The 24417-nt window shown below is 40.3% G+C and overlaps 1 protein-coding gene across 2 annotated transcripts in view; it reads left to right on the top strand.

The window, feature by feature from the left end:
- Positions 1 to 24417, top strand: part of TRPC4 (transient receptor potential cation channel subfamily C member 4) — a 370139-nt gene that overhangs the window by 40098 nt on the left and 305624 nt on the right. The gene's annotated exons all lie outside the window — the stretch shown is intronic.

Raw genomic sequence — 24417 nt, 5'->3', positions numbered from 1 at the left:
GCACCGGCCTAGGGACCAAAGGATCCCGGGTTCGATTCCAGTCAAGAGCATGTGCCAGTGTTGCAGGCTCCTCCTCTGTCCTAGCTCTGGTCAGGGCACATGCAGGAGGCAACCAATCGATGTGTTTCTCTCATAGAGATGTTTCTCTCTGTCTTTCCCTCTCTCTTCTACTCTCTCTAAAATCAGTGGAAAATATCTTCAGGTGAGGATTAAAAAAAAGTTTACTAGAAAATGACTATAAATTTAATATCAGATTTATTAGTGACAAAATTATAAGCTGCATCTTAATATCATCAGAAGAAAATAAATTAAAATGGCACACAATGTGGTTTTCTTTTCCCTCATTGTCTCCCTCTTTTTACCACTAAGGAAGTAGAGAAATCATAGACAGAAACAAATAAGGAATCTGTTTCTGTCTGTCTAGAGTAGACCCATCCCTTTGTTATTGCTTTGTATCTAAATTGTCTGTTTTATCTTCCTTTCACACTGAACTCGTCAACTCCCTGCATCAAGTTTATCTCACTAATTAAAAAGACATTGAACCTACTACAGTAGCTCAAATATGTCTTTTAAAGTAAAATCTTACTAAATGTGTGTGTTATGACATCTCTAGCAATTTCTTCCCTCTTTGATACAATGCACAACTCTCTATTTCTGCAAATGATAGACTGTTAGGAGATGTTATATATTTTTAAAGCAGTGATTTTCAACCAGCGTATGCCACAAGAATTTTTACAACACACAATACTTGACTTAGTCATGGGCAATGACCTCTTTTTCCTTAGATTATCAAATTTTTTAAGAAAATGACAACAGCCAACACAACAATAGCCTTCTGGTGTGAATACCCTCTTTTGAATAATAAATATATAGGTCATATAATAGAGTTGCATCTTATTGGTCTTGTCACATAATAAGAGGTCCCTGGTTCAATTCCTGGTCAGGGCACATGCCAGGGTTTCTGCTGGATACCCACTAGGGGGCATGCAGGAGGCAGCCTATAGATGTTAATGTTTCTCTATCCATGTTTTTCTCTCTCTTTCTCTTTCTCTATCTCTCTTAAAGTCAATAAATTCTTAACCGGTTTGACTCAGTGAATATAGCATTGGCCTGTGGACTGAAGGGTCCCAGGTTCGATTCTGAACAAGGGCATGTACCTCGATGGCTCAATCCCTGGGTGAGTGCAGAAGGCAATTACTCGATGTGTCTCTCTCACATCAATGTTTCTCTTTATCTGTGTCTTCCCCTCCCTCTCCACTCTCTCTAAAAATCAATGGAAAAATATCCTTTGGTGAGGAATAAGAAAACAAAACAAAAATCAATGAAACATTTTTTAAAGATAGCTAATTACAATTATTATTTATTGTAAATCAATCAAAATCATATATATCTTTATCAGATCGGCAAAATATATATTTTTTGGTTTGTCACAGAATTTTAGTAATTAGTTTATGTATGCCATAAGATGAAAAAGTTTGAAAAAAAAAATCACTCTTTTAAAGGAAGCTTTGCTATAACTACTGTTGTCTTTGTTTTACTAGAGGACTTTTCATCAGACTCATTGCCATTATTAGAAAACATTTGTGGCTGGGTGTCTCCTGAAAAACTCACTATGTTCTCAGAAATCTGTGTTCTCTGGTCCAGTCTTATGCTTCACCTCCACTCACTTCTTCCCCTCACCTGAACCCAAACTTTGATAAAACAACATTCTACAATAACAATACTTTTTATGTTGCTTTGCTGGCTTTCTGTTGTTTGTTTCATATTCAGATGTTTGTGCATTACCTTTCTATCATATTGCTAAAATTTACTGGTAGAAAATTTCCCTTGATTCACCTATCCTTTCAATTTTATATAAACCTTAACAGGTAATATCTAATGACATATCTGTGTAAGTTCAGGTGCTACTTCCTCAGTACCTGTGATTCTGAAATTATTTCCATAATTGCATCCCTACAATGTTTGTATTTTCTAATAACAATGACCTTAGAGTATATATACTCTTATTTTATGTAGGCAACCATAAGATAGATGTTACGACTGTGGTCTAAATCATTTTAGATTTCAACAAGTCTACAGAATAAAATTGCAATTAAATGTGTTTTTCACGTTTATTACAAAATAGCCTTCTTAGTTTTAATCTCTAGAAAAAATTGGCCTCTATGGTTCAAGTCTCTTTAGTCAATGACATTTGTGCTGGCTAGAGTTATTTGGTGTCTGGAGAAGATATCTGCTATTATGGAAGTGTTTGTAAGAAGATGTTAAACTTTTGAGCTAAACTCTTATCTCACAAGTAGGTCCTGGCTCCTTAGAGGCACTTGATCTAAACTTTGGTTGTTAATAAGAGGCAGTAAAGGTTTGAAATCTTCCAAGAGTCTGAGACATCCAAGGCCATGTGTTTCTGGAAGATTTATCTTGTATCAATTTTCTGGCCAAATATTTTCCTCTTCAGTGAAGACACTGATAATATTTTTAATTGTATCTTTTTATTTGACCTTTATTTGAGCCTTATTAGAATAACCAATCTACCTACTTCTGATATCTTAGTATATTGCTCAATGAACGTGGGGTTGTTACAACATTAAATGTACATAGTATACAGCCCACAAAAGATGTCCGCATGGCATGGAGATGCAGCTCTATTAAAGCTTGGCTGTTTATCTGTGATTTACTTAGGTAATATAGCTCCTAAGTATAGCCAACATCTTCAGGAATAGGTTTCCATAAGCCAGTGTGTTGTAGGTAGCAAATATGTAGACAGGAATTTTTATCTCATAAATTGTAATTCCTTAGATGATTCTTCAGATTGTTGAAAGCCAATTTGGATATTATGATTTGCCTAAACCTCAGCCCAAAGACTCTGGGACATATTGTCATTAATTTTGGTGATGTCACTGAAGCCAAGTGTTATAACCTAAAAACAAAATATCCAAGTGGACAAAAATAAACATAATTTGTCTTAAAATGAGTTGAGAAAGAGCGTCTAATACAAAAACCATGCAAACCTGACAAATATAGATTAGACTATATATTCTTCTTTTCCAAATTTGTCACATATTAATTTATTTATCTGAAAAAAAGATTCAGTGTTTGATGGCATCCTGAAATCATGAGGGCTTTGAGATTTCAGATTAGTTTGTGTTTTCATCCAGTACATTTACTTGAGAAAAATCTGAGGATGCTTATTGTGCCAAGGCCTTGTGCTGGGCTCTGGGGAGGAGACATTGCTCCTGTTCATCAGAGTCTTAAGGTCTAGTTATGAAAAAAAAAAAAAATTATGGGAACACTAGAGGCCTGGCGTATGAAATTCATGCACTTGGGGGGGGGGGGTCTCCTCAGCCCAGCCTGCAGCCTCTCCAGTCCGGGACCCCTTGGGGGATGCCCAATCCTGATCGAGCCTAAACCGGCAGTCAGACATCCCTCTCACAATCCGGGACCACTGGCTCCTAACTGCTCACCTGCCTGCCTGCCTGATTGCCCCTAACTGCCCCCCCTGCTGGACTGGTCACCCCCAAATGCCCTTCCCACTGGCCTGGTCACCCCTGTCTTCCCCGCTGGCCTGGTCGCCTCTTACTGCCCCCACTGCTGGCCTCGTTGCCCCCAAATGCCCCCCCTCCAGCCTGGTCGCCCCTCACTGCCCCCCTCTGCCGGCCTGGTTGCTCCTCATTGCCCCCACCCTGCTGGCCTGTAACCCCACGCAGCCTGCTGCTCAGTCGTTTGGTTGTCCCTCACTAACCCTCCCCCCTGCCACCCTGGTTGCCCCATGCAGTCTGTTCGGTTGTCCGTTTGGTTGTTTCGGTTGCAATGGTCACTTAGGCTTTTATATATATAGATGAATAAAAGTGATCACAATGGAAAAGGGGAAGAGAACCAAATCCTCAGGTAACTGTGAATTTAAATAAACAATTTGGTAAACACAAAATGTTACTGGGTAGAGGGCATGAGGGAGCAGGAGAAGGGCCTGAAGAAGAAAGAAAAAAAGAAGGTGTAAGGGTTTACACCTGGAAAAGATTAACTCCTTTAACTGGGATAGATACTATGAGAAAAGGTTTCAGGGACATGATTAGATATACTCAGTTCTTTATTTATTGAATTTCAATGAAGGCAATTATACATTTGGACTTAAGAAAGGGTCTGAGATTGCTATATAAATGATAGTGAGGACACTGAAGCAAATTAAATCATTCTAAAATGTTCTCTTCTTGCCCTTATATATGGTTTAAATGTTTGTGATTGCTAATATATTGAAAGATTTTTCTCAGTGGAGAATTTAATGAAGATATTTAGGTTTTTCCAGTTGGGCTTAGATCATTAAATATTTTCTTCCATTTTTAATTTACACTCTAATACAGACCTTTAGATTAAAGTATTGAGCTCTTAGTGTTTATTTTTATTTTTATACCAAAAAATGGAAAAAGAAATAATTAACTTATTTTATGTAATAGACAGCATAAAGAACATTTGTTTCTTAACACTAAGTAGGAAAAGAAAACATTATGTGCTTTTATTTCTCCCTTGCTAAAATCGTTGCTCTGATATTCTCTTATGATTTTACTGAGCTTTTCTTAAACATTTTCAGTACCTTATTTATCTACAGGAAATAAATGAGTGAGTTTTTAGCCCTGATTCAGTAAATTGATTGGTTACTTGACTTTTAATTATTTCTGGCAGACCTTTCTCTTTGTGGTCTTCTAAGGTCAGATCCAATTGCACTTTTAGCTGCTTCAGTAAATGCTTATCAGAAACATAAATTTCTTTTCCATTCTTAACTTAGATAAATGGTTCTCAGTCTTCATTGTCATTAGCATCTCTAGAAGGGCTTGTTAAAACACAGATCACTCTATCCCATAAGGAGAGTCTAAATAGCAGGTTTGGAATGAGACCCTGGAACTTGTATTTCTAACAATTACCCGGGTAATACTAATGCTGCTCTGACCTGGAGACAACACTTTGAGAACAGCTTCCTTAGAGAACGTTGAAAGTTATAGAATACATATGGTTGTATGGTGCTTGAACTCAGTGATCAACAAAAAGTAAACACTGTGCTATATGGTTCTAACCCATTGCACCAATTTAAATGGGAGTCATTGAAATCATTGATTAATTATCCTTACTTAGGATATGAGTTAAATCATTTTAAAAGAGCCTCTATATCTACATATTCAGATTGTGCCTCTATCTGGAATATTATAATGCCATTTATAATTTAGTTGCTTAATACCAAGGAATAGCAACATCATTAGAAGCTATAAAGTGCTGCAAAAGAGCAGAGTTGAGTCATAGAAATACTGACTTCTAGCCTTCACCATTTCCTAATAGGACAAGTCTCTGAATCACTCTCTGCCTTGCTTTTTTGTTTGTTTGTTTTTGGCAGTTAATTGGGATTACAGTATGAATTTACTTCCTTTTTAAAGTCTGGTAGTGGTCAAATTCTGGAAAGTGCTTTATAAGATAATATAATAACAGCATAATATACTATTATTACTTTTTATGCCACAATCTCTATTTTCCTATTGACAAACATACTAATATAAGATATGCTGAAAAGATAAAGTTAAGCATTGGCAATATACTGTCTAGAGTGGATGACTTTTTTTTTTCATTTGAAAAAATGCAATAATTAGAAATAGAAACCCTGTTAAGAGAGAGTAAAGGATAATTTAATTCAGTTTACTCTTTTTTTTTTAATCTCAGTGCCTATAGAGATTATTAATTAAAATTTGCTAATAAAATTTGTGGCTTTAGAAACATTACCTATTAAGTGATCAGAATATCAAATAGTCTAAAATAGGAAATTGACATTAGCATATTAATGAAAATATGCTATTAACCTAAAATATACCCTGCTAACTCAAAATAAAGAACATTATCCAATTAGTATAGATGCTAATAAATATAGCTCTGGCTACTAGCAAATAACTGTGTTCTTTAGACAATCTAAAATTTCTATATTGAATCCGATTACTTTCTGCTTTAAAACTCAGATAACCCAAAAATAATTACTTTTAACTTCTACATTCATTTGGTTTTTCTCATTGGGCTTCAGAAGAGATAATTTGCCTTTTGTAATTCTATTTTAGTTCTATGGTGCTATTAAATTATAGTGTACTAGAGGCCCGATGCATGAAGATTTGTGCAAGAATGGGCCTTCCTTCCCCTGGCTGCAGCACCGCCTTCGCTCCAGCCCAGAGCTGCCATTCTGCCTTCCCACACTGCCCATAGGCCCAGAGCTGTTGGGGCGGGGCAGAATGCCTGTGCTGTTGCCATGGCGACGACGCAGGCATTCTGCCCTGCCCCCGTCCACACTGTGCCTGCATATGCAAATTAACCCATCTTTGTGGGGTTAATTTGCATACTCACTCCTGATTGGCTGGCTGGAGGGAGTTGTGAAGTTATGATCAATTTGCATGTTTCTCTTTTATTAGTGTAGATGCCAATACAGCCTATGTGCTCCAGGTATGAGAGCCATCCCTTATAGAATGAAAACAATTCAGCTTTCCTTAGTGGTTAACTAATTTGGTTTACCCCTTTCTATTTGTTTTTATTACATCCTGGATATTTATAAGTACCTAAATATATGTGTAATCATAATCATATATACTATAAAAATTCAGAGAGTGCAAGAGCAAGAGCAAAAATGTGAAAAAGGGAAAATTATAGTAAAATATTAAAGATGTCCACCCTCCAAAATACTTATTCTCTCATGAGACATAACTATATAAATGTTATGTTATTTATATTTTTATGTAAACTATCTATAGAAAACTATAAATACTGTCTGAGTCTACCATTACATTGAAAAAACTCAAAATTTCCCCAAATATAAACTTTATAGCATAAAGTAATAACCAATTTAAAATATTTATTTTAATAAGTACTTTGAATGTCTAAAAATTAAATTGTCCTAATATTTCATAACAGGGAGTTTAAAAACTATTACAACATAGTATAGATTGTCTTTAGTTAGCAAGAAATTAGCAATCATAAGAGATCTGAATAATTCTGTCCTAAATGAAAGAATTTTTAAAAGATGTAGTGTGCTGCACAATCCTATCTAATAAAGAGGGAATATGTTAATTGACCCTCATGCTGTTGCAAAGATGGGGGTGACCACAGTCAATAAGAAGGGAATAAGCTAATTGACTGCCTCTCCCTTAAAGGTGGTGGTGCCCACAGCCAATAACGAGGGAATATGCTAATTTACTTCCCCTCCCTCAAATATGGCGGCACCCACAACCACAAGATGGCGGTGCCCAGTTTTCTCAGCCTCCCAGCCACCCAGGGCCAGCCCGAGGTGCAGGCAAGCCTCGGATGTTGGCTGCCCAGCCACCCAGGGCCGGCCCGAGGGATGACCAAATGACTGAACAAGCAGGCTGTGTGGGGCCACCAGGCTGGCAGGGAGTTAGTGAAGGATGACCGAATGACTGAACAAGCAGGCTGTATGGGGTGACCAGGGCAGTGGTGGGGGGCAGTTGGGGGTGACTAGGCAGACAGAGGGGCAGTTAGGGGCAACCAGGTCAGCAGGAAGGGGGCAGTTGGGGGTGACCAGGCCGGCAAGGGGGGCAGTTAGGGGCGATCAGGCAGGCAGGCAGGGGGCTTCGGGTCTAGACCGGCAGTTGGATATCCCCTGAGGGGTCCCGGACTGGAGAGGGTGCAGGCTGGGCTGAGGGGACCCCTCCTCCATGCATGAATATTGTGCACCGGGTCTCTAGTGTAAATGATAAAATGGCTTAAGCTAACTGGTAATTCCAACTCATGAAATAATACACCATTTAACCTCCTTAGTCACTTTGACATTGTATTCTCCTCCCTTCCCCCACCTCTCCTGAATTTTTTTGTGAAGAGAAGTTTTACTTTTTGTTCTCAAGATAAGGTCCTACTACAAGCAACCTTTTTGTTTATTTTCCCTGCCTCAGTTTCCCTATTCCACTTGTACTGGAATTATCCTAGCTTTTTACTATCCTATACCAATTCCAAACTGTGAGTTTTAATCCTACATAGAATGTAGCCTTCTCAAAGAATGTTCATATCCACTTGGAAGGAGTGGGTGGCTTTTGGAAGGTAAGAGATTATAGTTGCCAGTTTATCCACTGGATTTATAACCTCTTTTCCCTTAAATGAGATAATAATGGGTGAGTGGAGTGGGTTTAATTTTTCATTATCCTCATCCCCTCATGTGTGTAATCTAATTGTAACATTCTTTCTTGGTTTCTGGAATGTTCTAGGGAAAGTATATAGATTTTTTTGAACTGGGAAAAAAAAGGATTAATTGTTAAGCAACATTAGTACCATCTATACTAATAAAAGGGTAATATGCAAAGTGGTCATGACACCCTCACAGTAACAACCGAACAGCAGGCTGCAGGGGGGTTAGGAAGGGACGACCAAATGACTGACCAGCAGGCTGCATGGGATGACCAGGTTGACAGGGGTGGCAGTGAGGGGTGACCAGGCCAGCAGGGGGGCAGTTGGGGGTGACCAGGCTGGCGGAGGGGAAGTTGGGGCAACCAGACCAGCAGGGGGGCAGTTGGGGGCAACCAGGCCAGCAGGAGGGGTAGTAGGGGCAACCAGGCCAGCAGGGGATGTAGTTGGGGGCAACCAGGCTGGTAGGTGGGACAGTAAGGGGTGAGCAGGCTGGCAGGGGGGACAGTTAGGAGCGACCAGGCTGGCAGGGAGGGGGCAGTTGAGGGCAACCTGGCTGGCAGTGGGGGGCAATTAGGGAAAACCAGACCAGCATGCAGAGGCAGTGAGGGGTTACCAGGTTGGGAGAGGGGGGTAGTGAGGGACAACCAGGCCTGCAGGGGGAGCAGTTGGGGGTGACCTGGCCAGTAGCAGGGGCAGTTAAGGGTGACCAGGCCGACAGGGGGGGCAGTGAGGGGCAACCAGTCTGGCGGGGGGGGGGGTTTAGTTGGGGGTGACCAGGCCAGCAGGGGGGGCAGTTTGGGGTGACCAGGCCAGCGGCGGAGGGGGGCAGTTGTAGGCAACCAGGCCAGTGGGGGGGGCAGTTGGGGGTGACCAGGCTGGCAGGGGGGGCAGTTGCGGGCAACCAGGCTGGTGGGGGGGGAAGTTCGGGTGATCAGGCTGGCAAGTAGAGGTGGTTAGGGATGATTAGGCCGGCAGGGGGAGCAGTTAGGGGTGATCAGGCAGGCAGGGGGGGCAGTTGGGGGCAACCAGGCTGGGGGGGGCAAGTTCGGGTGATCAGGCTGGCAAGTAGAGGTGGTTAGGGGTGATTAGGCAGGCAGGCAGGTGAGCAGTTAGAAGCCAGCAGTCCAGGATTGTGAGAGGGATGTCCAATTTCTGATTTAGGCCCTATCCGAAAATGGCAGTTGGACATCCCCTGAGCGGTCCCCGATTGGAGAGGGTCCAGTCTGGGCTGAGGGGACACCACCCCTCCCCGCCCCGTGCATGGATTTCATGCACCAGGCCTCTAGTCATATGTAAATGTGAATTTTTAATACAATAGTATCATGAAAGATAAAGTTTAAATTAGAAATAATTATTAGGTTTCAAATATTCCAATAAAGAACACAAGAGACAATCTACTTAAATTCTGGTGATGAAATCTCAGACAAAAGGCTTTCTAGATACCCACATATTGCTTGGGAAGTTGTGAATCTATAAGAGGTTGGACGGACCCAAGGAGCTTGACCATTATTAACTCAGAGATATCTAAAAGTCAGGAGAGAAGAAATGGACCGTGCTTATAAGACTAAAGTGGATTCTAAATAACTATAAACATGTTATTAATTATCAAATGTAGTTTCACTCTGAATAAAGAGAAAGACAAGGAAAATTTATTATAATGAAAAATGATTGAAGATGACCTATAGAAGAATAAACACATTCTCTTTGGGTATTTTAGAAATCATGTTTTCAGAAGAGACAAGACATTAAAATTCAACATTGTCAGAATTATTGCAGGATATCAGCTCACCTAAGTCATAGTGTCTCTTTTAATAGATGAGTTAAAGAAGATCATTTGTTTTACCACACTTAAGGAAAAGAGTAACACCTGGTGAATATTTGAGACCTTTAAAAATTAATGTATTGACACAAGTGGTGAGACAACCCATGGCCAGAAAGGACAGAGGATGCCTGGAAAACAGTAGGCTGGGCCGGAAAGAGATACTCAACTACTGGGACAAGAGGGTCAGAAGGAACCTGTGCTGCTCCAAATTCATGTCCCTTGGGGACACGTGTAACTCTCACCTGTGGAAGAGGGTCACAGGGTGCTGGCACCCGGGAACTCTAGATCTAAGTCCACAGCTGCGAGAGGCACATCCAGAAAGGCAGCCTGAAGAACTGCCCTAGCCGCACAGTACTGGGAGGGGGTAGAGAAATGTGTAGAAACACAGCTGTTTTGCCTTTATATTTTCCTTGCTTTTACTTGATAAACCCAGTTCATAGGACCTTTCAATTACAAGGCTGTGGTGCAGGTGGAGGTGCAGTTTTGTGGAGGCTGGGGAGAGGCTGTGGAGAGGAGCAAGACAGGGAGAGGTGACTAGAAGTCCAGCACTGAGACATTCTGGTCCCTCCAACCCTAAGCAGCTATTTTTCTCCTGAAGAGCCAGCCCCTTCCAGTACCTGGGGGCAGCTGCACCCAGCCTCGAGCTCTGCAGAGGAAACAGAGAATCTGAAAAGCCCCACGGAACCCTTGGGGACTGGGTTGAGGAGCCATTTGGTCCTGGAAACTAATACAGCAACATCCCCACCTAAAGCCCTTTTCAGAAAGACACTTGTGTAAATACAACTGAAAGCAGGCAGGTAAACAAAGCGGGCAGATTGGCCCTGCTTTCCTGAAACAAAGGCAGTGGAGACAGACACAGAGGAGTGGTAGATCACTGGGAACTTCAACAAGGTGCTGACTACCTAACAGGAAACTGAGAAGTGGCAGACAGAACAATAGAGAGGGGTGTAAACCAGCCCCTGTGGGACATTAAAAATCGGTTGACACTTCACTTTTTTATTTTTTATCTTTTACTTAAGAAAGAAATGTTTTCCTTTATTTTATTTTTTTAACCTTTTATTTTTTTGGATTACTTTTCTTCATTCTATTTTTTATCATTATTTTACTTTATATTATTACTATTATTATTATTATTATTATTATTACTAACGCTATCTTCTTCACTTCTCACTTTTCATCCTGTTTTCTCTTCTCCTGGCCCTGCTTTAGTTTTTCTCTCTCTTTTCTTCTTACATCTTTATCTTCTTTATCTGTCTTATTGACATGTTATTATTACTGTAGTCTCTGTTGGCTTATTCATATATCCAATTTTCTTTCCCCTGATCTAAATCTATGCACCCTTCTCTTTTCTCTTTCTTCACTAGCCAATTTTTAAGCTTTTGTTTTTCTTCTCCTCTCTTGCTCTCTTCTTCTCCTAATTGCTTCAATAGTTTCACTCACTAAACTCAAGTCTATATGCTCTCTCCTCTATTCTCCTTTTCAAAAAATAGATGAATATAAAGATAGGTAGATTAAAGAAAAAAATTGTCTTTTATTTTTTAATTTGTTTATTATTTTGTTTTTTGTTTTTATTCTTATCCACTCATTCTCTTTCTACTTCCTCTATACTGAACCGTGGTCATTTCCCTATTCATTCAATTCCTTTACCTTACTTTCTGGAAATAATCTCTGCCTCTAAAGATTTTGTTCCCCCATTTTTTCTGTGTGTTTGTTGTGTGTATTTTTTGGTTTATTTGTTAGTTTTGTGGAGTTTTCTACCCATATATGAACATTTTCCCCTTCTTTTTTCTGCTTTTTCTTTTCTCTCTTACATTTTTCCTTTTCTCAATATCATTTTTGCTCTCTTTTCTCTCTCCTGATTCTCTTTTCTCTGGTGGTCACTTTTATTCGGGTTATTGGTGTTGTGAATACATTCATGTTTTGTTTTCTCTGTTTAATGTCTTGTTGAGTTGTATTTTGTGCTTTTTGGTCAATATGGTAGAGATTGAGTCACATAACCAGACACCTTAAGAGGAGACTCCATCCACAAATGGAGAAATAACACTCAAGACCCAACTACCCCAAGAAAACCCAAATATCCCAAGTAAGGGGCATCCCTAGAATACCTAGGCCAGAAGACCTAGAGATTGCACCACTGGGTCCCACAAAATATCTACTATATAAGAGAAGCTGAAAAAAATCTGGGTAACATAGAAGTTTGATCTAATATTAGAAACAACCACAAAGGAACAGCAAAAATGAGGAGATAAAGAAACAGCCCCAATATGAAAGAAATGGAGGAATCACCAGAAAAAGAAGTAAACTAAATGGGGCTAAGCAATTTGTCAGATAAAGAATTCAGAGCAATGGTCATAAGGACACTGAGGTGATGGAAGACAAATTCAACAACATGTGTAAGAATCAAGAAGAAGAAGAACCAAGAGAAAATGAAGAATAACATAGCTGCAATAAAGAACACAATAGAAACCATCATCAGTAGCGTAGAAGAAGCTGAGGACTGCATCAGTGAGGTAGAAGACAAAGTAGGAAAAAATGCCCAAGCAGAGCAGGAAATAGGGGGAAAAAAAGCAGGAGGAGAACCTAATGGAGCTTTGGGACAATATGAAATGAAACAACATCTTCATAATAGGGGTGCCAGAAGGAAAGGAAATTGAGGAAGAAATAGAAAACCTGTTTGAATAAATAATGACAGAAAACTTCCCTGATTTTGGGAAGAAAACACTCACACAAGTTCAAGAAGCACACAGAGTCACAAACAAGATGAACCCAAAAAGACTGACACCAAGACACTTCATAATTAAATTGGCAAACACCAACAACAAAGTAATAATCTTAAAGGCTGCCAGAGAGAGACAGAGAGTTGGGATCTTCCATTAGACTATCAACTGATATCTCAACAGAAACACATCAGGCCAGAAGTCAATGGAATGAAATATACAAAGTGAGGGATCTTCCATTAGACTATCAACTGATATCTCAACAGAAACACATCAGGCCAGATGTCAATGGAATGAAATATACAAAGGGATCTTCCATTAGACTATCAACTGATATCTCAACAGAAACACATCAGGCCAGAAGTCAATGGAATGAAATATACAAAGTGAGGTAAAGCAAGGGACTGAATCAGAGAATACTATACCCAGCAAGACTACCATTCAAAATTGAATGTGAAATCAGGAGCTTCACAGACAAAAAAAGTGCTAAGGTAGTTTACTATCATCAAGCCAGCAATGCAAGAAATGCTAAAGGGACTGCTATAAAAAGAAGAAATAGAAAGGGGAAAAGGAACACAGATAGAAAGAATAAAAATGGCAACAAATAAGTACCTATCAATAATAACCATAAATGTAAATGGATTAAATGCTCCAATCAAAAGACCTAAGATAGCTGAATGGGTAAGAAAAGATGACCCATATAGTATATGCTGTATACAAGAGACCAACCTCAGAACAAAGGACTCCCACAGACTGAAGGTGAAGGGATGGAAAAAGGTTTTTCAGTCAAATGGAAATGAAAAAAAAAAAAAAAAAGCTGGTGTAGCAATACTTATATCTGACAAAATAGACCTCAACGTGAAGACCATAATAAGAGATAAGGAAGGCCACTTCATAATACTAAAGGCAGCAATTCAACAAGAGAATATAACTCTGGTAAACATATATGCATCCAATATAGGAACACCAAAATACGTAAAAATACTTCTGGAAGATATCAAAGTAGAGATCAACAGAAATATAATCACAGTAGGGGACTTTAATACCCTATTGACACCACTGGATAAATAATCTAAACAACAAATTAGCAAAGAAACAGCAAGGTTAATTGACTCATAGATTAGATGGACCTAATTGACATCTTCAGAACATTTCACCCCAAAGCTATAGAATATACAGTACATTCTTCTCAAGTGCACACAGAACATTTTCAAAGATAGACCACATATTGGGACACAGGAAGTCTCTTCAAATTCAAGAAGATAGAAGTCATACCAAGTCTCTTCTCAGATCATAATGGCATGAAAATAGAAATGAACTATTATAGAAACAATGAAAAAAAAAACACTGGAGGCTAAATAGCATGCTATTAAACAATGAGTGGGTTACCAAAGAGGTCAAAGAAAAAATAAAAAACATCCTTGTAACAAATGACAATGAAAACACAACAATCCAAAATCTATGGGACACAGTGAAAGCAGTCTTGAGAGGCAAATTCATAGCTCTACAGGCTTACCTCAAAAAAAAAACAACAAAACACACACACAAGAAAAAATGATAATAAATATCTACCCTACAACTTAAATAATTTGAAAGAGAGCAAAAAGAAGAGCCCAGAGTAAGAAATAAATGTCATAGATACACAAAAATATATAAAATATCAATAAAACCTAGAGCTGGTATTTTGAAAGGATAAACAAAATTGATGAACCTGTAGCCTGGCTCACCAAGAAACAAAGAGAAAGGACCCAAATAAATACAATCAGAAATGAAGGAGGTAAAGTAATAGCAGACCTAATAGAAGTGCAAATAATTGTAAAAAATAATATGAATGACTCTACTCCAACAAACTGGACAACCTAGAAGAAATGGACATCCTATCTAATAAAAGAGAATATGCAAATTGACCGTATCTCCACTACACCCACGAGCCACACCCACCAGCCAATCAGGGGCGAGTATGCAAATTAACCCAACCAGATGGCTGAGGCCATGGAGCAAGCAGTAGGCTTAGGTTTCCATGGCAATGGAGGAAGCCAAGCTTCCTGCACACCCTGGCCAGTCCAGGCCTCCACTCAAGGCTATAGTTTCAATTATAGAAGATAAATAAATCCCAGATACCAGGACCTACTCTTGGTTCATGGGTGGGCATGGCCAGCCTGCAAACCACCACAGGCCCCTCGCCCAGACCGCCCCACACCCCAAGGGAACCCCCACCATAATCTGGGACACCCTTCAGGGCAAACCAGCCGGCCCCAACCTGTGCACCAGGCCTCTATCCCATCTAATAAAAGAGTAATATGCAAATTGACTGTCACTCCAACACACAAGATGGCTGCCCCCATGTGGACACAAGATGGCCACCACAAGATGGCCAGCAGGGGAGGACAGTTGGTAGGGACCAGGTCTGCAAGAGAGGGTAGTTGTGGGTGATCAGGCCAGCAGGGGAGGGAGGTTGGGAGGGACCAGGCCTGCAAGGTAGGGGAGTTGGGGGCGATTAGCCTGCAGGGGAGGGCAGTTAGGGGCAATTAGGCTGGCAGGGGAGAAGTTAGGCTTCAATCAGGCTGTCAGGGGAGTGGTTAGGGGGTGATCAGGCTGGCAGGCAGAAGCGGTTATGGGCAATGAGGAAGGCAAGCAGTTGGGAGCCAGCAGTCCTGGATTGGAGAGGGTGCAGGCTGGGCTGAGGGACACCCACCCCTGTGCATGAATTTTGTGCACCGGGCTTCTAGTATTATTAGAAAAATAAAAGCTTCTAAAACTCATTCAGAAAGAATTAAAAAAAAACACCACTGAATAGGCCTATAACTACTGTAGTAACAGAAAATCTTCCAGCAAACAAAAGCCCTGGTCTGGAGGGTTTTACTGGGGAATTCTACCAAACATTCAAAGAAAAAATAAAATATATCCTCCTCAGACTATTGCAAAATATTCAAGAGGAAAGCACAATTCCAAGTTCTTTCTTTGAAGCCAGCAATACAGGATAATTCAAAAACCAGATAAAGACACCACAAAGAAAGAGAACTATAGACCAATATCCCCGATGAGCATAGATGCTAAAGTCCTCAAGAAAATTCTAGCAAATTGAATACAACATTTTCATTAGAAAGATTATTCTCCATAACAAAATGGGATTTATTCCGGTATGCAAGGCTGGCACTTTATCTGAAAATCAATACACATGCTACATCACATAAAAAAATTACATAGTCATACCAATTGATGCAGAAAAAGCACTTGACAAAATCCAACACCCTTTCTTGATAAAAACTCTCCACAAGGTGGGAATAGAGGGATCATACTTCAACATAATAAAAGCCTTATATGACAAACTACAGCCAACATCATACTCAATGGGCAAAAACTAAAACCATTTCCCCTAAAAACAGAAACAAGACAGCGATGCCCACTTTCACCACTCCTGTTCAACATAGTACGGGAAGTACTAGCCATAATGCTCAGACAAGAAGAAGAAAGGAAAGGCATCCAAATTTGAAAAGAAGAGGTAAATTGTCATTATTCACTAATGACATGATACTGTACATAGAACACCCTAAAGAATCATCAAGAATCTACTAGACTCAAAAAATGAACTTGACAATGTAGCAGGATAGAAAATTAACCCCTAGAAATCTATGGCTTTTTTATACACCAATAATTAATTCACTAAAAGAGAAACTAAAAACACAATTCCAAAAAATACCATTGCACTAAAAAAATTAAGATACCTCCAGTAGGTATAAACTTAACTAAGAAAGTAAAAGACCTGTACTTGGAAACTACAGGACATTGAAAAAAGATAAAGAGGAAGACATAAACAAATGAAGAACATACCATGCTCATGGATAGGTAGAATCAACATCATTAAAATGTGCATACTACCTGAAACAATCTATAGATGCAATACAATCCCCATTAAAATTCCAATGGCATATTTCACAGATCTAGAATAAACTCTCCAAAAATTCATCTGGAATTAAAAAAAAAAAAGACTCCGAAGAGCCACAGCAATCTTAAGAAAGAAGAACAAAGTTGGGTGAAGCTGGATCCTGGGTCCGGGCAAGGCCGCGAGCCCCTGGGTTCGGGTGAAGCTGGGTCCCGGGTCCAGGTGAGGCCACACAAAAAAATGAAACTAGACCACCAACATACACCATAAACAAAAATAAACTCAAAATGGTGAAGCTGGATCCCGGGTCCGGGTGAGGCCGTGAGCCCCTAGATCCGGGTGAGGCTGGGTCCCGGGTCCGGGTGAGGCTGCGCCCCTGGGTCCGGGTGAGGCCACATGCCCCTGGGTCCGGGTAAGGCCATGTGCCCCTGGGTCCGGGGGTAGCTGGATCCCGGGTCCGGGTGAGGCTGTGTGCCCCTGGATCCGGGTGAGGCTGGGTCCTGGGTCCGGGTGAGGCCACACGCTCCCGGATCCGGGCGAGGCCGTGCGCCCCTGGGTCCAGGTGAGGCCACGTGTCCCTGGGCCCGGGTGTAGCTGGATCCCGGGTCCAGGTGAGGCCGTGTGCCCCTGGATCCGGGTGAGGCTGGGTCCCGGGTCCGGGTGAAGCCGTGCCCCTGCGTCCGGGCGAGACCAAACCAGAGGGAGTCGGACCTGCATTACCACCATTTGTCCACCATCCAGAGCTGAAAAGTCAGTGCCGACATGTACACATAAGGAACTGGTGGACATTGAAATTGGGTCTCAAAAGAACTGTTGGTCCAGAAAGAAACTTACTACAGACTGATTCATTTGCCTGTCAGCATAACTATTATTGCTCATCTCACATTCGGTTCTTATAAGTGTATTTCTAGTGACACATGATCTTGCTCATGTCGGGCCTCAGAGGGAGGGTAGGAGAGGGTGGGGGTCAGGGGGGAGAGATCAACCAAGGGACTTGTGTGCATGCATACGAGCCTAACCAATGGTTAAGGACAACAGGGGTGTGGGGGCATCCGTGGGGAGGGGTAGGGGATGGGAATAGGGGGATGAGGACAAATATGTGACACCTTAATCAATAAAGAAATTAAAAAAAAAAAAAAAAAAAAAGTTTGAAACAAAAAAAAAAATACCAGATATTAAATTAGATTACAAAGCCACTGTTCTCAATAATGCCTGGTACTGGCACAAGAAAATACATATAGACCAACAGAACATAACAGAACAGAACAGAGAACCCATAAATTGACCCAAGCCATTATGCTCAATTAATATTTGACAAAGGAGGTAAGAGCATTCAATGGAGTCAAGACAGTCTCTTCAATAAATGGTGTTGGGAAAATTGGACAGATACATGCAAAAAAATGAAACTAGACCACCAACATATACCATAAACAAAAATAAACTCAAAATGGATAAGGGACTTGAATGTAAGAGAGGAAACCATAAAAATCTTAGAAGAATCCATAGGCAGCAAAATATCAGACTTTTGTCCTAGCGATATCTTTTCCAATACAGCTCCTAGGGCAATGGAAACTAAGGAGGAAATAAACAAATTGGACTGCATCAAAATAAAAATCTTCTGCACAGCAAAAGAAACCATCAACAAAACAACAAGAAAGCCCACTGCATGGGAGAACATATTTGCCAATGTTATCTTCAATAAGGGTTTAATCTCCAACATTTACAGGGAACTCATACAACTTATCAAAAGGAAGATAAATGATCCAATCAACAAATGGACAAAGGACCTAAGTAGACAGTTTTCAAAAGAGGACACACAGAAGGCCAAGACACATAGGAAAACATGCTTAAAGTCACTAACCATAAGAGAGATGCAAATCAAAACAACAATGCGGTATCATCTCACACCTGTCAGAATGGCTATCATCAACAAATCAACAAACGACAAGTGCTGGCGAGGATGCGGAGAAAAAGGAATCCTCGTGCACTGCTGGTGGGAATGCAGACTGGTGCAGCCACTGTGGAGAACAGTATGGAGTTTCCTCAAAAAGTTAAAAATGAAACTTCCATTTGACCCAGTAATCACACTTCTATGATTATATCCCAAGAAATCAGAAACACCAATCAGGAAGGATATATGCACCCCTATGTTCATAACAGCACAATTATCATAGCTAAGATTTGGAAACAACCTAAGTGCCCATCAGCACATGAGTGGACTAGAAAACTGTGGTACATGTACACAATGGAATACTATGCTGCTATAAAAAAGAAGGAACATTTACTATTTGCAACAGCATGAATGGACTTGGAGAGCATTATGCTAAGTGAAATAAACTAGTTGGTGAAGGATAAATATCACATGACCTCACTCATATGTGGGATATAATGAACATAAACTGATGAACAAAAATACATTCAGAGACAAAGAAACACCAAATACACCCTCCAACCTCAGAGGGAAGACAGGGAAGGGTGGTGGTGTTTAAGAGATCAACCAAAGGACTTGCATGCATGCATATTAGCATAACCAATAGACACAGACACTGGGGTGGTGGGGGCTTTTCCTGAGGGGTCAGAGTGGCTGGGGAGGGGTCAATGGGGGAAAAAGGAGACATATGTAATATTTCAAACAATAAAAAAATAAAATTAATCAATTACTTTTAAACACCTGGCACGAACTTAAAAATAATAGTCTTATACCTTATATATATATTTTTATTTTTTATTAGATTATAGTTTTTGCACTCCACAATATTAGCAAAGGATATGTTAGGCACCATATAATCACAAATTTTTATGGAATTTGGCCATTTTTACATGGTTTTATTAGTTGATACTAATAGATATTTTATAGGTCACCTCATTCAAATGAAAAGTTACATAAAAAAGCAATAACAATTTATGAATCACCATAATCTATATTTCTTTGTTTTTCTCATTTACTTAATTATATAACTAAGTGTTTAAAAAGATACTTTAGGATTACTATAATGCTAATATAGCCCATTCATTAGAAATATTTTCTAAAAAGCAAAGAGGAGGGAAAAGTCATTTTTCATTCTGTAACTTGTTCTGTAGTGGGAATTAAGTTTTGATTTACCTGGGACTTTGCTCCTTCTGTATATTTTATCTGGGGCAGGAAAAAGGAGAAATTAATCTCCAATGTGTTTTTTTCTTTTCCTAGTAAAATTTGGTCCCTCCATGCCCTAACTGGTTTGGCTCAGTGGATAGAGTGTTGGCCTTCGGACTGAAGGGTCCCAGGTTCAATTCCGCCAAGGGCATGTACCTTGGTTGTAGGCACATCCCCAGTAGGGGGTGTGCAGGAGGCAGCTGATCGATGTTTCTCTCATCGATGTTTCTAACTCTCTATCCCTCTCCCTTCCTCTCTGTAAAAATCAATAAATTATATTAAAAAAAATAAAAGAAACCATAGCCCTAGTCAACTTAAAAAAAAAAAAATTTGGTCCCTCCATACTATACCCTGCTGTAGATACTCCTGACACGTTAGAATAGAGGTTAAGAAGTCTCTTAGCTGGTTGCTACAGAACTCAAAAATTGCTGAAGTCTTTCATTCTTGTACCTAAAGATTCAATTCACTGCTAAAGGAACTAAATGGAGGAAAGGGGGTAAAAATGATTCTTCTCCTATGTGCATTTCTCAGCATTCAGTCAAAAATCTATGTATTTTCATTAGCTATAGCAAGAATAAAGCCACATTTCATTAGGAGAAGTGGGTCACCATCACTTTTCTCTTGCCTAGGAAGCCCTGCTCCATGGATGATGTGACAAACAACATGTCTTTTCTGATTAGCTTCCCATTGTCAATTTCTAGAATGTCTTCAAGTGTTATTTTAGTTATTTTTATGCAATCTCAGAGAACAAGTTTTGAAAACAAGTTCTTTCAGTAGCACTCCTAAGTGTTGTAGCTATGATTTTAATTCTGAAATTCAAAATTTTTGTGATCTCACCTTGCCTACATACTTACCAATATACTACATCCTGTGATATTTATAGATAGTACTAGTGGCCCAGTGCATGAAATTCATGCATGGCGTGGGGGGTGTTCCTCAGCCCAGCCTGCACCCTCTCCAATCTGGGACCCCTCAAAGGATGTCCTATTGCTAGTTTACAGAGATCGGGCCTAAACCGGCAATCGGACATCCCTCTCACAATCCAGGACTGCTGGCTCCAGTCGCTCACCTGCCTGCCTGCCTGATTGCCCCTAACCACTCTGCCTGCCAGCCTGCTCGCCCCCAAATACACCCCCACCAGCCTGCTCACCCCCAACTGCCTCCCCTGCTGGCCTGCTCACTCCAAACTGGCGCCCCTGCTGGTCTGCTTACCCCCAATGGCCCCTGCCATCCCATCCTGGCCTGATCACCCCCCGGCGACCCAAGGTCCCAGCCCCTCCTTTTTTCTTTTTTTTTTTTTCAGCACCTCCTTGAACAGAGGCCAGGGCCAGCTGGAAGCAAGGATTTATTTATCTTCTATAATTGAAGATAAATTAGGATTTATTTATCTTCTATAATTGAAACTTTGTAGCCTTGAGTGGAGGCCAGGGCCGGCCAGCGTGGGAGGGAAGCTTGGCTTCCTCCATTGCCGGGGCAACCCAAGCCTCCTGCTTGCTCCAGATCTGTGGCCAGCTGCCATCTTTGTTGGATTAATTTGCATACTCACTCCTGATTGGCTGGTGGGCATGGCTTTGCATAGTGGAGTGATGGTTAATTTGCATGTTTCTCTTTTTTTAGTGTAGATTGCTATCCTCATTTGCTCTAATTTGCTAATTATTTTAAATGAAGATTTTATTTCCTTGAATTTGTTTCTTAATGTGATTACTAACATATAAATATAAAAACTCTTATTAGCTGTGGATGTAAATGATTTTTTGTTTGTTTTACTGTGATGGTAGGTTCACTTTCTTCTCAAGCTTATGAATACCAGTATATTCATCGAGCATAAATTGCTCTTGAAACCAAATCAAATCTTTGTCTTGTTGCTTTCTGCATAATACTATGTACAACCTAGGTATTAAGTTTGTTGAAGAGAAGGCAGATGGGTAAATATGGTGGATTAAAGATTCCTATCAGTACTCATGAAAATAAATCATAGAAAAAACAATTTGGCATGACAAAATCAAGCATCAAAGAGCTTACAATTCTGGTTTAGATCATTATCAGAATGTACAAGATTATTAATACCTTTGTTTTGAAATTTTCTAGGAATATATATATATATATGCCTAAGCGGCTGAATGACCAAATGACCAAATGATTGAACTACTGGTCGGTCTGTTGCTATGACATACACTGACCACCAGGGGGAAGACACTCAACTCAGGAGCTGCCCCCAGTGGTCAGTGCACTTCTACAGCCAACCTCCCATGGCTGGCCAACCTCCCATGGTCTCTCCCCCAGGCCGGCCAACCTCCCACAATCCCTCCCCTGGGCCAGCTAGGCCAAAGGACCCCACCTGTGCATGACTTCATGCACCAGGCCTCTAGTATGTATACATTTTAAGTTTCCTCTCTATTTCACCATGATGCTGTGGTGTATGGTAAGTGAAGGATAGTGTTCTGAGCAGCCTCACTACCTCTTGAAAATTGTAAGTTCCACCTCAAGCATGAAAACTTCTTTGCAACAATTGCAGTATCTCCATAAGAGTCTATAATTGTTTAAAAAATATAAAGCACAGCCCTAACTGGTTTGGCTCAGTGGATAGAGCATTGACCTGAAGACTGAAAGATCCCAGGTTCAATTCCAGTCAAGGGCATGTACCTCTGTTGTGGGCACATCCCCAGTAGGAGGTGTGCAGGGGGCAGTTGATTGATGTTTCTCTCTCATCGATGTTTCTAACTCTCTATCCCTCTCCCTTCCTCTCTGTAAAAAATCAATAAAATATATTTTTTTAAAAATACAAGGCACAGTCCAAATTTCCTATATGAAATACACATATGTGTACATATACATTTATGTAAAGACAATGGTTATCGCTGGGTAATGGAATTTAAGATGACATTTTTCTCCTTTAGTATTTTAAATAAAGATTTAAAAAAAATTTTTTTTTAGATGGAGAGAGAGAGAAACATCGATTGGCAGGCCCAGGGTATGTGTCCTGACCAGGAATCAAGTCAGCCACCTTTTGGCGTATGGGATGATACTCCAACCAACTGAGCCACATGGACCAAGCTTCTTTTTGTACATTTTGACATTGAAAATATTTATAGGCAATAAGGATATATAGCCTTTTTAATAAGAAAAATCAGTGCTTGTCTCAAAGTTTATAATGCTAATGCATACCACAGAAGAAAAAGTCAATTGATGAGAAGGAAATTATTAAATATATGGACAGATTAGGCTTAAATATAAAGTTAGAGTTGTTTCTTTAGAATATTTAATTACTAGGGGCCCAGTGCATGATTGAATCATGCACCTGTAGGGTCCCCTACACGCTTTCGCTTTCGATCGCGGGGGAGCTGGGTGCCTGTCCACTGGTGGGGCGAAGGCTTCTGAAAGGCCTGGTGCCTGAGCGGACAGGCACCCAGCTCCCCCACTTTTGATGGTCCGTGGTGGGACGTGAGCTCGCTGCCCCAGAGGCCCCTTCTGTGCCGCAGCACAGCCAGGGCGCAGATGCTGAGCTCGAGCCGCCGCTGGCGACACGAGCTCAGCGTCCCGCTAGCCCAAACGGCCACCCTGGCCACCCCGAGTCCTGCCCTCCTGCGCCTCCTGGCCAATCGCAGGCATAGCGAAGGTACGGTCAATTTGCATATTTGTCTATTATTAGGTAGGATACTATTATAGCAACCAATAAAAGGGACATAACATTTAGAAATATTACATTCTCACAATAGGCCAGTTCTTTTAGTATTCAAAAGTTAAGTCTAAAATGTTTAGTATTTTTATTTATTAATTTTTAATTAAATTTATTGGGTCATATTGATTAATAAAATTAATATTTTTAAATTTAATTTTTTCATTATTAAAAGTACAAGCCATGATTATAATAATTATCTGTATCTTCAATTTTAATATCATTAACGTAAAGTTTACTTTCTCCTCATATTTATAAATCATTCCATCTCTGTCAAAGATCATTTGATACTGTGAGTAAACAGGCAGTGCTGTTAGCTCTAAAAGTGAAGCTGGTGAAAGTTGTGCTGATAGTAGATGAGCAAAGATTATATGCCTCCTGAGGTTTATCTACTATCCTTTTTTGGCAAGGGATCCAATCACATGCTCAGCTCTAGGCAATTCAGAGTAGTCATACACTCAAAATCTCTACCTTGAAAGTCCTTACTAACTTGCAGCCTTTCCTGTCTTTTTATGTTCAACTACTGGTTCCATATTTTCACTTTGTCTCTCTTTATTTTGATATCCTGGCTTTTGGACTAGCATGTTTCTCATTAGGACATACTATGGATGTAATTCTGCTGCATCTCTCATTGCCAAAAAAGATCCATATGGAGTTTTATTATCTTACCTGTAGTAAACAGGTGCTATGACTGAGAAAAGTTCTCAGAGTGAATTTTCCACTATAACATAGAATTTTAAAAATAAATTTGAGTATTAATAACAGTATGTAAAAGTATATTGTCAAATTAGAATAGTAAGACCTTGTACTATACTTCTATATTCCCCATATTTTCAGTGTTCTTCAATGAAAGTGGATTAAGATGTGAGGATTTATGTAATTTATTTGGGCCTAAACGGGCAGTCGGACATCCCTCTCACAATCCAGGACTGCTGGCTCCCAACTGCTTGACTGCCTGCCTTCCTGATTGTCCCTAACCGCTTCTGCCTGCCAGCCTGATCACCCCCTAACCACTCCGCTGCCAGCCTGATTTATGCCTAA

This window comes from Eptesicus fuscus, chromosome 8 (genome assembly GCF_027574615.1).
Source record: "Eptesicus fuscus isolate TK198812 chromosome 8, DD_ASM_mEF_20220401, whole genome shotgun sequence".
Taxonomy (NCBI): Eukaryota; Metazoa; Chordata; class Mammalia; order Chiroptera; family Vespertilionidae; genus Eptesicus; species Eptesicus fuscus.
This window is presented reverse-complemented; position numbering and strand designations above follow the sequence as displayed.